The 12,200-nt window shown below is 38.9% G+C and overlaps 3 gene segments (V, D, J or C); 1 reads left to right on the forward strand and 2 right to left on the reverse strand.

The window, feature by feature from the left end:
* Positions 1 to 537: 537 nt before the first annotated feature.
* On the reverse strand, positions 538 to 2,212 carry LOC306791454 (Ig kappa-b4 chain C region-like). The segment is given in 2 exons: positions 2,181 to 2,212; positions 538 to 977 (listed from the first exon to the last, which is right to left on the reverse strand).
* A 4,796-nt stretch (positions 2,213 to 7,008) lies between these two features.
* LOC306791682 (Ig kappa-b4 chain C region-like) lies at positions 7,009 to 8,666 on the reverse strand. The segment is given in 2 exons: positions 8,635 to 8,666; positions 7,009 to 7,432 (listed from the first exon to the last, which is right to left on the reverse strand).
* A 708-nt stretch (positions 8,667 to 9,374) lies between these two features.
* On the forward strand, positions 9,375 to 9,856 carry LOC306791196 (Ig kappa chain V region K-25-like). The segment is given in 2 exons: positions 9,375 to 9,426; positions 9,534 to 9,856.
* The last annotated feature ends 2,344 nt before the right edge of the window (positions 9,857 to 12,200 follow it).

Consider the following 12,200-nt stretch of genomic DNA (forward strand, 5'->3'; position numbering starts at 1 on the left):
TGATATCATGTCAGGATCACAGTAACCTCAAAGTATTATTTGTCAAATTTGTTTTTTTAAATATGAAAACAATATTAAACACAATAGTATCCTGTAGTATCATTACATTATTTCTGTAGAAATGTCCAAGCTATTTTAAACAAGAGGCTGAGGTGTGTTAAATATTGACAAAATAAATAGAACTATAAAAAACAGCAACATCTGTTTATTTTTCAATAACATGCATGAAAACAACTAATTTGATGAAAAGTTCTTTAATGTGGTAAAATAATCAAAATCAGGAACAAAACCTATTTTTGCTGTTCAAAATATAAAACAACATTGAAAATGGCATTATATTAACTTGCAGCTGTTTTCTTAAGAAATTGGCAGTCAATTTTAGAATCTTAAGACTCAATCTTTAGATTTTATTGAACTAATAAAACAGCAACATCTGTTTCTTTCATAAAAATATACATGAAAACAATTATCTTCTTGAAAAGTTCTTTATTGTTTCAAATCAACCTAAATTTAAGCAAAACAACTTTATCAATGCAACAACTCAGACAGTGAGTGAAAGAAAGCCAGAGATGAACAGACATAAAGAGCTACAGAGTGCAGCCTGAGATCAGCATCAGAGTGAAACCAGCAGCAGAGTCCCAGTGAGTCAGGTCAGGACTGGGAACACTGGTCTCTCCTCAGTGTCTCTGAGAGCAGAGTCTGGGAGCCCTGGGTGGCCTCACAGGTCACAGAGCCCACCTTCCTCCACTGGTCTGCAGGGAGCCTCAGGGTGCTGCTCCAGCTGTAGTGGCCGTCCTTCTCCAGCACCCCGGGGCTCCTGCTCTGCTCCCAGCTGCTGCTGCTGCTGCCGTCCACCTTCCAGGCCAGACTCCAGTCTGAGGGGAAGCCCTTGTTGGCCAGGCACATGAGCGTGGCCTTCCCCTGCTGCAGCTCCTCACTGGAGGGGGGCAGCACCGTCAGGGTGGGACGGACATCACCTAGGAGACACCGATCAGCTTAGAGGACAGGGACCACACAGCTGTCAATCAAGCACCAGACACGTGGACACCTTGACTGTGAGAGAGTTGATTTGCTCCTTTAAGGAGTTTCTGTCAGATGTTCTTTCTGCTCCAGCAGTCACTCACTCACACATTGTTTCACTTCCTTTAAGAAGCCTCTCATGCATATCAGCACAGAGAGAGTCATCATACAGGATGAGCTGAAATATATCAAACTACACTGCAGATCAAACATCAACATGTGGACAAATATTAAAGCTTCATCATCAGAAACATCAACTAAACATTACTTATGAATATTTAGTGGAAACATTTACAAGTACAGAAAATGAAGTGACTACAATCAAACGTTCTTCATGTGGATGTCAGTCATCATTAAAAACTGTTCAAAGATTTAAACATTTGGAAACAATATTTGACACAATGAAGACGTTTTGCACATTTTCAAACATCTTCATCTTCAATTAGTTCAATTCAGTTTGAATCATTCTGATTCTGAATTTGTTTAAAAATAGTTTTAATTGAGGTCAAAATTAACCAAAACTTTTCAAACATTTGTAGAAGTTTCATCTTTTTCACATTTCCATCTGTTTTAGTTCCAGTAGGAGAGGAATGAGTAAATACATGTTCAGTGAAGCTGCTCTGAGTTCGTCTCCATGATAAAGGAGCAGAAATAAACACATGAATCCTAAAAGTGTACCATTAAAACAAGATGTATTCATCTGCCTCAAACATCCACAAACTACATTTAAAACATGACTTTAGAATAATTACTTTAGTATTATTGTGCAGAAACTTACTTCCAACATTCAGTCTGGTTCCTCCACCAAAAGTCCACCACAGTGATACAAAGTCATTGAGCCGCCGTACAAAAACCTGTGACTGTAGAGAGACACGCTCTCTGACTCTGACACACTGAACTACAACTACAAACACTCAAGATGCAACTTCACCATTAAAGTTGCGAGTTATGATTTATTCCCCAGTTTAAAGTTTTACTTTCCAAACAATTCGTTTTTAAATTTCTGTTGCTGTGCACTTTGTTTCTTCGTGCAACATAAATGTCGAAAAAGTCGTCCATGAAAATTAAAAGACAACTATTTGTTTCTACATTGTTGAATATAAAAGAAGACAAAGACCGATGACTTCTGAAATGATAACATATTCAAACATTTGACTTACTTCCAACATGCAGTCTGGTTCCTCCACCGAACGTGTACCACAGTGATACAAAGTCATTGAGCCGCCGTACAAAAACCTGTGACTGTAGAGAGACACGCTCTCTGACTCTGACACTAACAAACTCAACAAACACGTTCACAGTTCACACATTGCATTCAATAAATGGTTACATTACTAAAAACTGGTTCAGAAATGATACATATGTGTTTAACTATTCATTTTAGAAATGTTAGACGTCTATGAGCAATATTAACTTGACTTTCACCAAAATCAATTGATGATGATCAAGATATTCCTGAAGAAAAACTCTCCATCAAATCCTGACAAATGTAAATAATTATCATAAACTCATGTTTATTTTTACCGCCATGAATTAAAAACAATATTTGTGTTTAAATGCGTCCCACAGTGATGTTGATGTGTGTTGTAGTGAATTTGGGAGATTTTCCAGAAGAAAATGTTTCCATCAAACTCAAAGCAAAGACTCTTATAAATGAGCACTGACACATTCCTGATCAATACTCTGATGAAGTGATTGATCCATTGATGAGCAGCATCATCACAGTAATCCAAGTCCCTGTTGGAGTCAGTCAGAGCATTTCCATAGAGAGCCACTTTGCATCAGCAGCACCATGCTCCAGTGCTCTGGGAGAGTTTATAGTCCTGAGAGTTGAACACTGGATGACTGACAGCTGTCCTTCATCACAGCAGAAGACACAGAAATCCTCCTCATCACAAACATGACTTTGATCTGCGTCCTCATCTGGACTCTCCTCTGCTGCTGCTTCACAGGTAAAGTCCAGAGAATCAAAGTCCTCTCCTCCATCAACATCCGTCCCTCTGAAATGAAGCCGACTAAACCGTGACGCTGCTTTATGTGTTTGTCTCTGTGTCCTCAGAGTCCAGAGGCCAGGTCACAGTGACTCAGCCTGGAGCAGTGAGCTCTGCTGTGGGAGGCTCCGTGTCCATCACATGTAGGACCAGTCAGGATGTTTATTACGATGGCACATACTACTCTAGCCGCTTAGCCTGGTACCAACAGAGAGATGGAGAAACTCCTAAACTACTCATTTATTATACTACCACTCGACAATCAGGGATTGCAGGTCGTTTTACAGGCAGTGGATCAAACTCTGACTTCACTCTGACCATCAGTGGAGTCCAGACTGAAGATGCAGCAGTTTACTACTGTCAGAGTTTTCATGTCATCAGCAGTCAGTATGTGTTCACACAGTGAAAAAGCGTCGTACAAAAACCTCCCTCAGTCAGAATGAACAGAAACTGAACTGACTGCTGCAGCTGGAAGCTACTGCAGAGACTGATACACTTCACTGAACACACACACACACACACACACACACACACACACACACACACACACACACACACACACACACACACACACACACACACACGATGTACATTTACATCAAGAGGATTCTGTATTTCATTATTGTTGCTATAACCATGAATGAACATTCATCACAAGAAGTTCAATGATAAAAAATGGTGTAAAATTACTCTTTCCACAAACTATACTTTCTATTGTAGAAATAGACCCTATCTAGCCCATTGTGATCCAGCAGTTATGCACAGTTCCAAAACTTTAAAAAATATCATTATTTTTAAAATTCAAAACAAGGGAAATATTTTCTAGTAGACATGTCATCACATGAATGTTGCTTATTTGTTGAAAAGTCCTCGTGACAACATGTGAGAAAGGTCAACCCTCACCTGAAGAAGAGAATTCATGATCAGAATATTTCAATCAGCCAAAAATACTTTCATTAAACTCATTGGAAGTCATTTTAATATATTTTCTCACTTCATCCCTTCTCACTGCTTGAAGGAGCTGAAACGTTCAGCTGCGTGAAACAAATGTGGAGAAAAAGGTTAAAGAAATGTTGAAGCTCAACGGTGTTGAGTTACTTTTACCTTTGGGTTTATATTGAGAAGGTGGCATTAGTGTCATGCTGTTCATAGTTTCCTCTTTTAAGCTTTGTTGTTATGAGCGATGACATAACTTGGCATTGCTTCTGGTTGATTGCAGTCTGTTGTCAGTACTTGTTTCTGTCTCCGACACTGATCATGTCTGTAAGGGCTTGTGTTAGAGAACCACAGATGATTTGCATTCTGGCTCATAACTGGAATGACTACTTATTCAAATAAGTGTTCTCTGATTCTGCGTTATATCAAGAACACTGGTACCAACAGACAAAGGACTCAATACACGGAGAAGTTTGAATATTAAGTATTGACTCAAAGGCACGGTTCAAGACCCCAAAACAAAGGTTTCCAAATCCAAGACAGTGAATAATGGAACTTACGGCTGATACTCTGAGTAAAACAGATAAAACAAACTGGCACAGACAAGAGGAGGAAACTACTGAATACACAATGAAAGGAGGGTGATAACGAGGGACAGGTGAAATCAATCAGGGCCAAGCAGACAATCACACAGGTGGGAACCACAAAAGGGCAGGAAGTGAAGTTTCTGAAAGGAGAGACAAAGGTGAGTATAGCAAAATAAAACAGGGAATAATAACTGAAAACAGGAAACAAGAAGAAAATGACTTTAGAGGAGAGCGCTACATGACATGTAGACTATTCAGTTTCAAAATGAACGTTCTGTTTCTTGAATCATTCCATCACAGATCATTGAAATAGTCTGAGCTCTCAGCAGAGAGGAGGAAACATGATGGAGTGTTGAGGACAGCTGCACTTCACTGACTCTGTGTGTTTGCATATGTGTCCTGCCTCTCTGCTCCCAGCCGTTAAGAGGCCAGTGTTGATCAGTGCTGTCCAGGCCTTTCAGAGACACTGACACGCCGGCAGCACCGTGATGATGTCACTGACTCTACTGCTGACCACCCTGGGGCTCCTTGTTCAGGGTGAGACTCTCTTCTGAACACTTTGGTTCACCACCATCATGTTCTGCTGTGATGGAGAAACAGTGGAACAAGCAGCATTGACCTTCTTCCATCTGTTCTCCATGTTAAAGAAATGAGACTCTTCTGTTTGGATGTTGATCATCTTTCTCCAAACTGGATTTGTCTCAAGAACCCTTCTGCTCTTTTTCATGTTTTCCAGATTCATCAGGAGAAATCATCCTGACTCAGTCTGGACCTCAGTCTGTTGTTCCAGGACAGACTGTCTCCATCACATGTAAAGCCAGTTCAGGTGTTAGTAACTACCTTCACTGGTACCTTCAGAAATCTGGAGAATCTCCCAAACTCTTGATATATCAGGCTACAACTCGTTATACTGGGATTTCAAATCGTTTCAGTGGAAGTGGATCTGGATCTGACTACACTTTGACCATCAGTGGAGTTCAGAGTGAAGATGCAGGAGATTATTACTGTCAGCAGTGCAACAGCTGGCCGTTCACACAGTGATACACCGTCGTACAAAAACCTCCTCAGCTGGAGAGGAACTGATCTCACTCAACAGCTGCACAGAAATACAGACACTTTACGTTTCACTGTCAATGAAGACGATATAACAGAATAATGTCAGGAAATACTATTTATACTGTAGTACGTTTTAATGGTAATTTTGTTGAAATAGGTTATTAATCAATTCAATGATAACTTCTCAGACTTTGCAGTTCATTCATATTCATTTTACTTTCTGTAAACTTCTAAACATGTTTCCACATGAGAGTTTCTACCAATGACAAACTTAATTTGTGATATTCATGAAGTATATAAAATTTTCCTTAAACTATTTAAGATTCAGCTTTGATACAAAAAAAATATAATTTCAATCAGAGTAATACAGTTTTAAGGAATCTGGAATAATGGATGGATTTTATTATATTCTGTCAGGGTCACAGTAACCTTTATATATGGATTATCAAATTTTATTTTTTTTTAAATATGAAAACAATATTAAATACAGCATTGTAGTATTATTACATTATTTCAGTAGAAATGTCCGAGTCATTTTAAAACATTCAGTTGTGTTGAATGTTTCCAGAATTAATGGAACTAATAAAACAGCAACATCTGTTTATTTTTCAATAACATACATGAAAGCATTTAATTTGATAAAAAGTTATTTATTGTGGTAAAATAATCAAAATTAGCAACAACATTTTTTTTGTGTTCAGGAGATAAAACAACATTGAACATCGCATTATATTAACTTGAAGTTGCTTGTTTAAGAAATTGCCAGGAACTTTTAGAATCTTGAGACTCAATCTTTCTATATTTTATTGAACTATTAAAACAGCAAGATCTGTTTCTTTCATGAAAAACACATTAAAACAATTAATTTGATGAAACGTTCTTTATTGTTTTAAATCAGATTTAAGGAATCTAGAATAAAGAATGGATTTAATTATATCATGTCAGGATCACAGTAACCTCAAAGTATTATTTGTCAAATTTGTTTTTTTAAATATGAAAACAATATTAAAAACTGAGGTGTGTTAAATATTGACAAAATAAATAGAACTATAAAAAACAGCAACATCTGTTTATTTTTCAATAACATGCATGAAAACAACTAATTTGATGAAAAGTTCTTTAATGTGGTAAAATAATCAAAATCAGGAACAAAACCTATTTTTGCTGTTCAAAATATAAAACAACATTGAAAATGGCATTATATTAACTTGCAGCTGTTTTCTTAAGAAATTGGCAGGCAATTTTAGAATCTTAAGACTCAATCTTTAGATTTTATTGAACTAATAAAACAGCAACATCTGTTTCTTTCATAAAAATATACATGAAAACAATTATCTTCTTGAAAAGTTCTTTATTGTTTCAAATCAATCTAAATTTAAGCAAAACAACTTTATCAATGCAACAACTCAGACAGTGAGTGAAAGAAAGCCAGAGATGAACAGACATAAAGAGCTACAGAGTGCAGCCTGAGATCAGCATCAGAGTGAAACCAGCAGCAGAGTCCCAGTGAGTCAGGTCAGGACTGGGAACACTGGTCTCTCCTCAGTGTCTCTGAGAGCAGAGTCTGGGAGCCCTGGGTGGCCTCACAGGTCACAGAGCCCACCTTCCTCCACTGGTCTGCAGGGAGCCTCAGGGTGCTGCTCCAGCTGTAGTGGCCGTCCTTCTCCAGCACCCCGGGGCTCCTGCTCTGCTCCCAGCTGCTGCTGCTGCTGCCGTCCACCTTCCAGGCCAGACTCCAGTCTGAGGGGAAGCCCTTGTTGGCCAGGCACATGAGCGTGGCCTTCCCCTGCTGCAGCTCCTCACTGGAGGGGGGCAGCACCGTCAGGGTGGGACGGACATCACCTAGGAGACACCGATCAGCTTAGAGGACAGGGACCACACAGCTGTCAATCAAGCACCAGACACGTGGACACCTTGACTGTGAGAGAGTTGATTTGCTCCTTTAAGGAGTTTCTGTCAGATGTTCTTTCTGCTCCAGCAGTCACTCACTCACACATTGTTTCACTTCCTTTAAGAAGCCTCTCATGCATATCAGCACAGAGAGAGTCATCATACAGGATGAGCTGAAATATATCAAACTACACTGCAGATCAAACATCAACATGTGGACAAATATTAAAGCTTCATCATCAGAAACATCAACTAAACATTACTTATGAATATTTAGTGGAAACATTTACAAGTACAGAAAATGAAGTGACTACAATCAAACGTTCTTCATGTGGATGTCAGTCATCATTAAAAACTGTTCAAAGATTTAAACATTTGGAAACAATATTTGACACAATGAAGACGTTTTGCACATTTTCAAATATCTTCATCTTCAATTAGATAAACTCAGTTTGAATCATTCTGATTCTGAATTTGTTTAAAAATAATTTTAATTGAGGTCAAAATTAACCAAAACTTTTCAAACATTTGTAGAAGTTTCATCTTTTTCACATTTCCATCTGTTTTAGTTCCAGTAGGAGAGGAATGAGTAAATACATGTTCAGTGAAGCTGCTCTGAGTTCGTCTCCATGATAAAGGAGCAGAAATAAACACATGAATCCTAAAAGTGTACCATTAAAACAAGATGTATTCATCTGCCTCAAACATCCACAAACTACATTTAAAACATGACTTTAGAATAATTACTTTAGTATTATTGTGCAGAAACTTACTTCCAACATTCAGTCTGGTTCCTCCACCAAAAGTCCACCACAGTGATACAAAGTCATTGAGCCGCCGTACAAAAACCTGTGACTGTAGAGAGACACGCTCTCTGACTCTGACACACTGAACTACAACTACAAACACTCAAGATGCAACTTCACCATTAAAGTTGTGAGTTATGATTTATTCCCCAGTTTAAAGTTTTGCTTTCCGAACAATTCGTTTTTAAATTTCTGTTGCTGTGAACTTTGTTTCTTCGTGCAACATAAATGTCGAAAAGTCGTCCATCAAAATGAAAAGACAACTATTTGTTTCTACATTGTTGAATATAAAAGAAGACAAAGACCGATGACTTCTGAAATGATAATATATTCAAACATTTGACTTACTTCCAACATGCAGTCTGGTTCCTCCACCGAACGTGAACCACAGTGATACAAAGTCATTGAGCCGCCGTACAAAAACCTGTGACTGTAGAGAGACACGCTCTCTGACTCTGACACTAACAAACTCAACAAACACGTTCACAGTTCACACATTGCATTCAATAAATGGTTCCATTACTAAAAACTGGTTCAGAAATGATACATATGTGTTTAACTATTCATTTTAGAAATGTTAGACGTCTATGAGCAATATTAACTTGACTTTCACCAAAATCAATTGATGATGATCAAGATATTCCTGAAGAAAAACTCTCCATCAAATCCTGACAAATGTAAATAATTATCATAAACTCATGTTTATTTTTACCGCCATGAATTAAAAACAATATTTGTGTTTAAATGCGTCCCACAGTGATGTTGATGTGTGTTGTAGTGAATTTGGGAGATTTTCCAGAAGAAAATGTTTCCATCAAACTCAAAGCAAAGACTCTTATAAATGAGCACTGACACATTCCTGATCAATACTCTGATGAAGTGATTGATCCATTGATGAGCAGCATCATCACAGTAATCCAAGTCCCTGTTGGAGTCAGTCAGAGCATTTCCATAGAGAGCCACTTTGCATCAGCAGCACCATGCTCCAGTGCTCTGGGAGAGTTTATAGTCCTGAGAGTTGAACACTGGATGACTGACAGCTGTCCTTCATCACAGCAGAAGACACAGAAATCCTCCTCATCACAAACATGACTTTGATCTGCGTCCTCATCTGGACTCTCCTCTGCTGCTGCTTCACAGGTAAAGTCCAGAGAATCAAAGTCCTCTCCTCCATCAACATCCGTCCCTCTGAAATGAAGCCGACTAAACCGTGACGCTGCTTTATGTGTTTGTCTCTGTGTCCTCAGAGTCCAGAGGCCAGGTCACAGTGACTCAGCCTGGAGCAGTGAGCTCTGCTGTGGGAGGCTCCGTGTCCATCACATGTAGGACCAGTCAGGATGTTCATGGCTCTAACTATTTAGCCTGGTACCAACAGAGAGATGGAGAAACTCCTAAACTGCTCATCTATGATGCTACCACTCGACAATCAGGGATTGCAGGTCGTTTTACAGGCAGTGGATCAAACTCTGACTTCACTCTGACCATCAGTGGAGTCCAGACTGAAGATGCAGCAGTTTACTACTGTCAGAGTTTTCACTACATCAGCAGTCAGTATGTGTTCACACAGTGAAAAAGCGTCGTACAAAAACCTCCCTCAGTCAGAATGAACAGAAACTGAACTGACTGCTGCAGCTGGAAGCTACTGCAGAGACTGATACACTTCACTGAACACACACACACACACACACACACACACACACACACACACACACACATACACACACACACACACACACACACACACACATTCAAGATTTCATGACTTCTCTGAACAATACATTGACTTCCATTCATTTTCTGGGAATTAACTTCATAATCACAACCAGCCTAATCGTAACCCTTATTCTAACCTCAATCCAACTCTTCAGCCTAAAATGTGATGTGTTACGTGATGCAGAACGGCCTTTTGTCCTCATAAGGAAGGCAAGTACCCACAATGTGACTGTGTAATCAGGTTGATGTCCCCACAAGACCTGCAAAAGCACAGAGACACAAACACACTCTATATCGTTGGTTATCTGGTCTCTACAGATTACTCAATGTCAATACATATATAATACAAATATAGTTATGAAGATGAACTAGTTATGGACGACGTGTCTCTCCACCACTCTCAGTATTTCGCATTAAAACACGTGTTTCTTCCTCAGTGAAGTCCTTTAACATCTCAGGTATCTGTTCACTCACACCATCAGAAGATCAGCCTGTATGCTGATGACATCCTATTACCTGCTGCTAACTCTTCATTTGACTTTCTATCCTTTTTATTCATCTGATCACAAGATACAGCAGGTTTTTTGGCGACTCTCCGCTTTTTAAATGTGCAGGAAATATTTTGCATTGTTTGAAAACCACATTTCATCAAACTGAGATAAAGTAGTTCCAAGTCAAGCATTGTATTTATGTCAAAGAAATGACAGATCATTTATGAAGCAGGAAGCACCTTTCTGTTCACCTGACTTGATAAACATCTACAAAACTGTCTTTAGAATCAATTTACTTTTTGTTATTACAGCTGATATTATAAACTCAGACTGATTCTCTGAACATCAGGTTCAAATGAGACAAAAACCTGAATTTGACATGAGACCCGTGGTGGATCTGGGTCCTTCTACATCACTCGTACATTCTGTACTCGACAGAAAGAAGAAATATATCAATCATGGTAAGAATTAAAAATGATCAGATGTAGTGAGACTCTAATTTCTTCCATACTATAATTTACATCAGCCTTCAAACTGCTTGATGGAAACTGGATCCCAAGAGATTTTCACTCCACTATGTCATGATTTAAATAGCCAGAGAGGAGGAAACATGATGGAGTGTTGAGGACAGCTGCACTTCACTGACTCTGTGTGTTTGCATATGTGTCCTGCCTCTCTGCTCCCAGCCGTTAAGAGGCCAGTGTTGATCAGTGCTGTCCAGGCCTTTCAGAGACACTGACACGCCGGCAGCACCGTGATGATGTCACTGACTCTACTGCTGACCACCCTGGGGCTCCTTGTTCAGGGTGAGACTCTCTTCTGAACACTTTGGTTCACCACCATCATGTTCTGCTGTGATGGAGAAACAGTGGAACAAGCAGCATTGACCTTCTTCCATCTGTTCTCCATGTTAAAGAAATGAGACTCTTCTGTTTGGATGTTGATCATCTTTCTCCAAACTGGATTTGTCTCAAGAACCCTTCTGCTCTTTTTCATGTTTTCCAGATTCATCAGGAGAAATCATCCTGACTCAGTCTGGACCTCAGTCTGTTGTTCCAGGACAGACTGTCTCCATCACATGTAAAGCCAGTTCAACTGCTGGTGGCAACCTTCACTGGTACCTTCAGAAATCTGGAGAATCTCCCAAACTCTTGATTTATTACGCTACAAATCGTCAGTCTGGAGTTTCAGCTCGTTTCAGTGGAAGTGGATCTGGATCTGACTACACTTTGACCATCAGTGGAGTTCAGACTGAAGATGCAGGAGATTATTACTGTCAGCAGGGTAACAGCTTCCCGTTCACACAGTGATACACCGTCGTACAAAAACCTCCTCAGCTGGAGAGGAACTGATCTCACTCAACAGCTGCACATGAAGTTAAACACTAGACGTTTGATGAACATATACTGTACACATACATACATTTTTATGTGAGACCGAAAAACACTTTCAGCATAAAAACATTTAAATAAATGTTCTATTTGTAAGTAAATATACATTTGCTCAAAGTAAGAACAAAAAACTGTGTAACTTCAGCTCCTACAACATTACAATCCAAGTGATATTATAAAAATAATCAAGTTACGAATATTTTATTAATGCTTTGTTTGCTTTGGAAAATGTCAGAAACTTCAAACTCAAAATGGAAAATCAATGATGATGTTCTTAAATATTTTTTTATTTTAGCACTGTAATATATTTTATAGAACT

Source organism: Melanostigma gelatinosum (assembly GCF_949748355.1).
Source record: "Melanostigma gelatinosum genome assembly, chromosome: 17".
In the NCBI taxonomy this organism is placed as follows: domain Eukaryota; kingdom Metazoa; phylum Chordata; class Actinopteri; order Perciformes; family Zoarcidae; genus Melanostigma; species Melanostigma gelatinosum.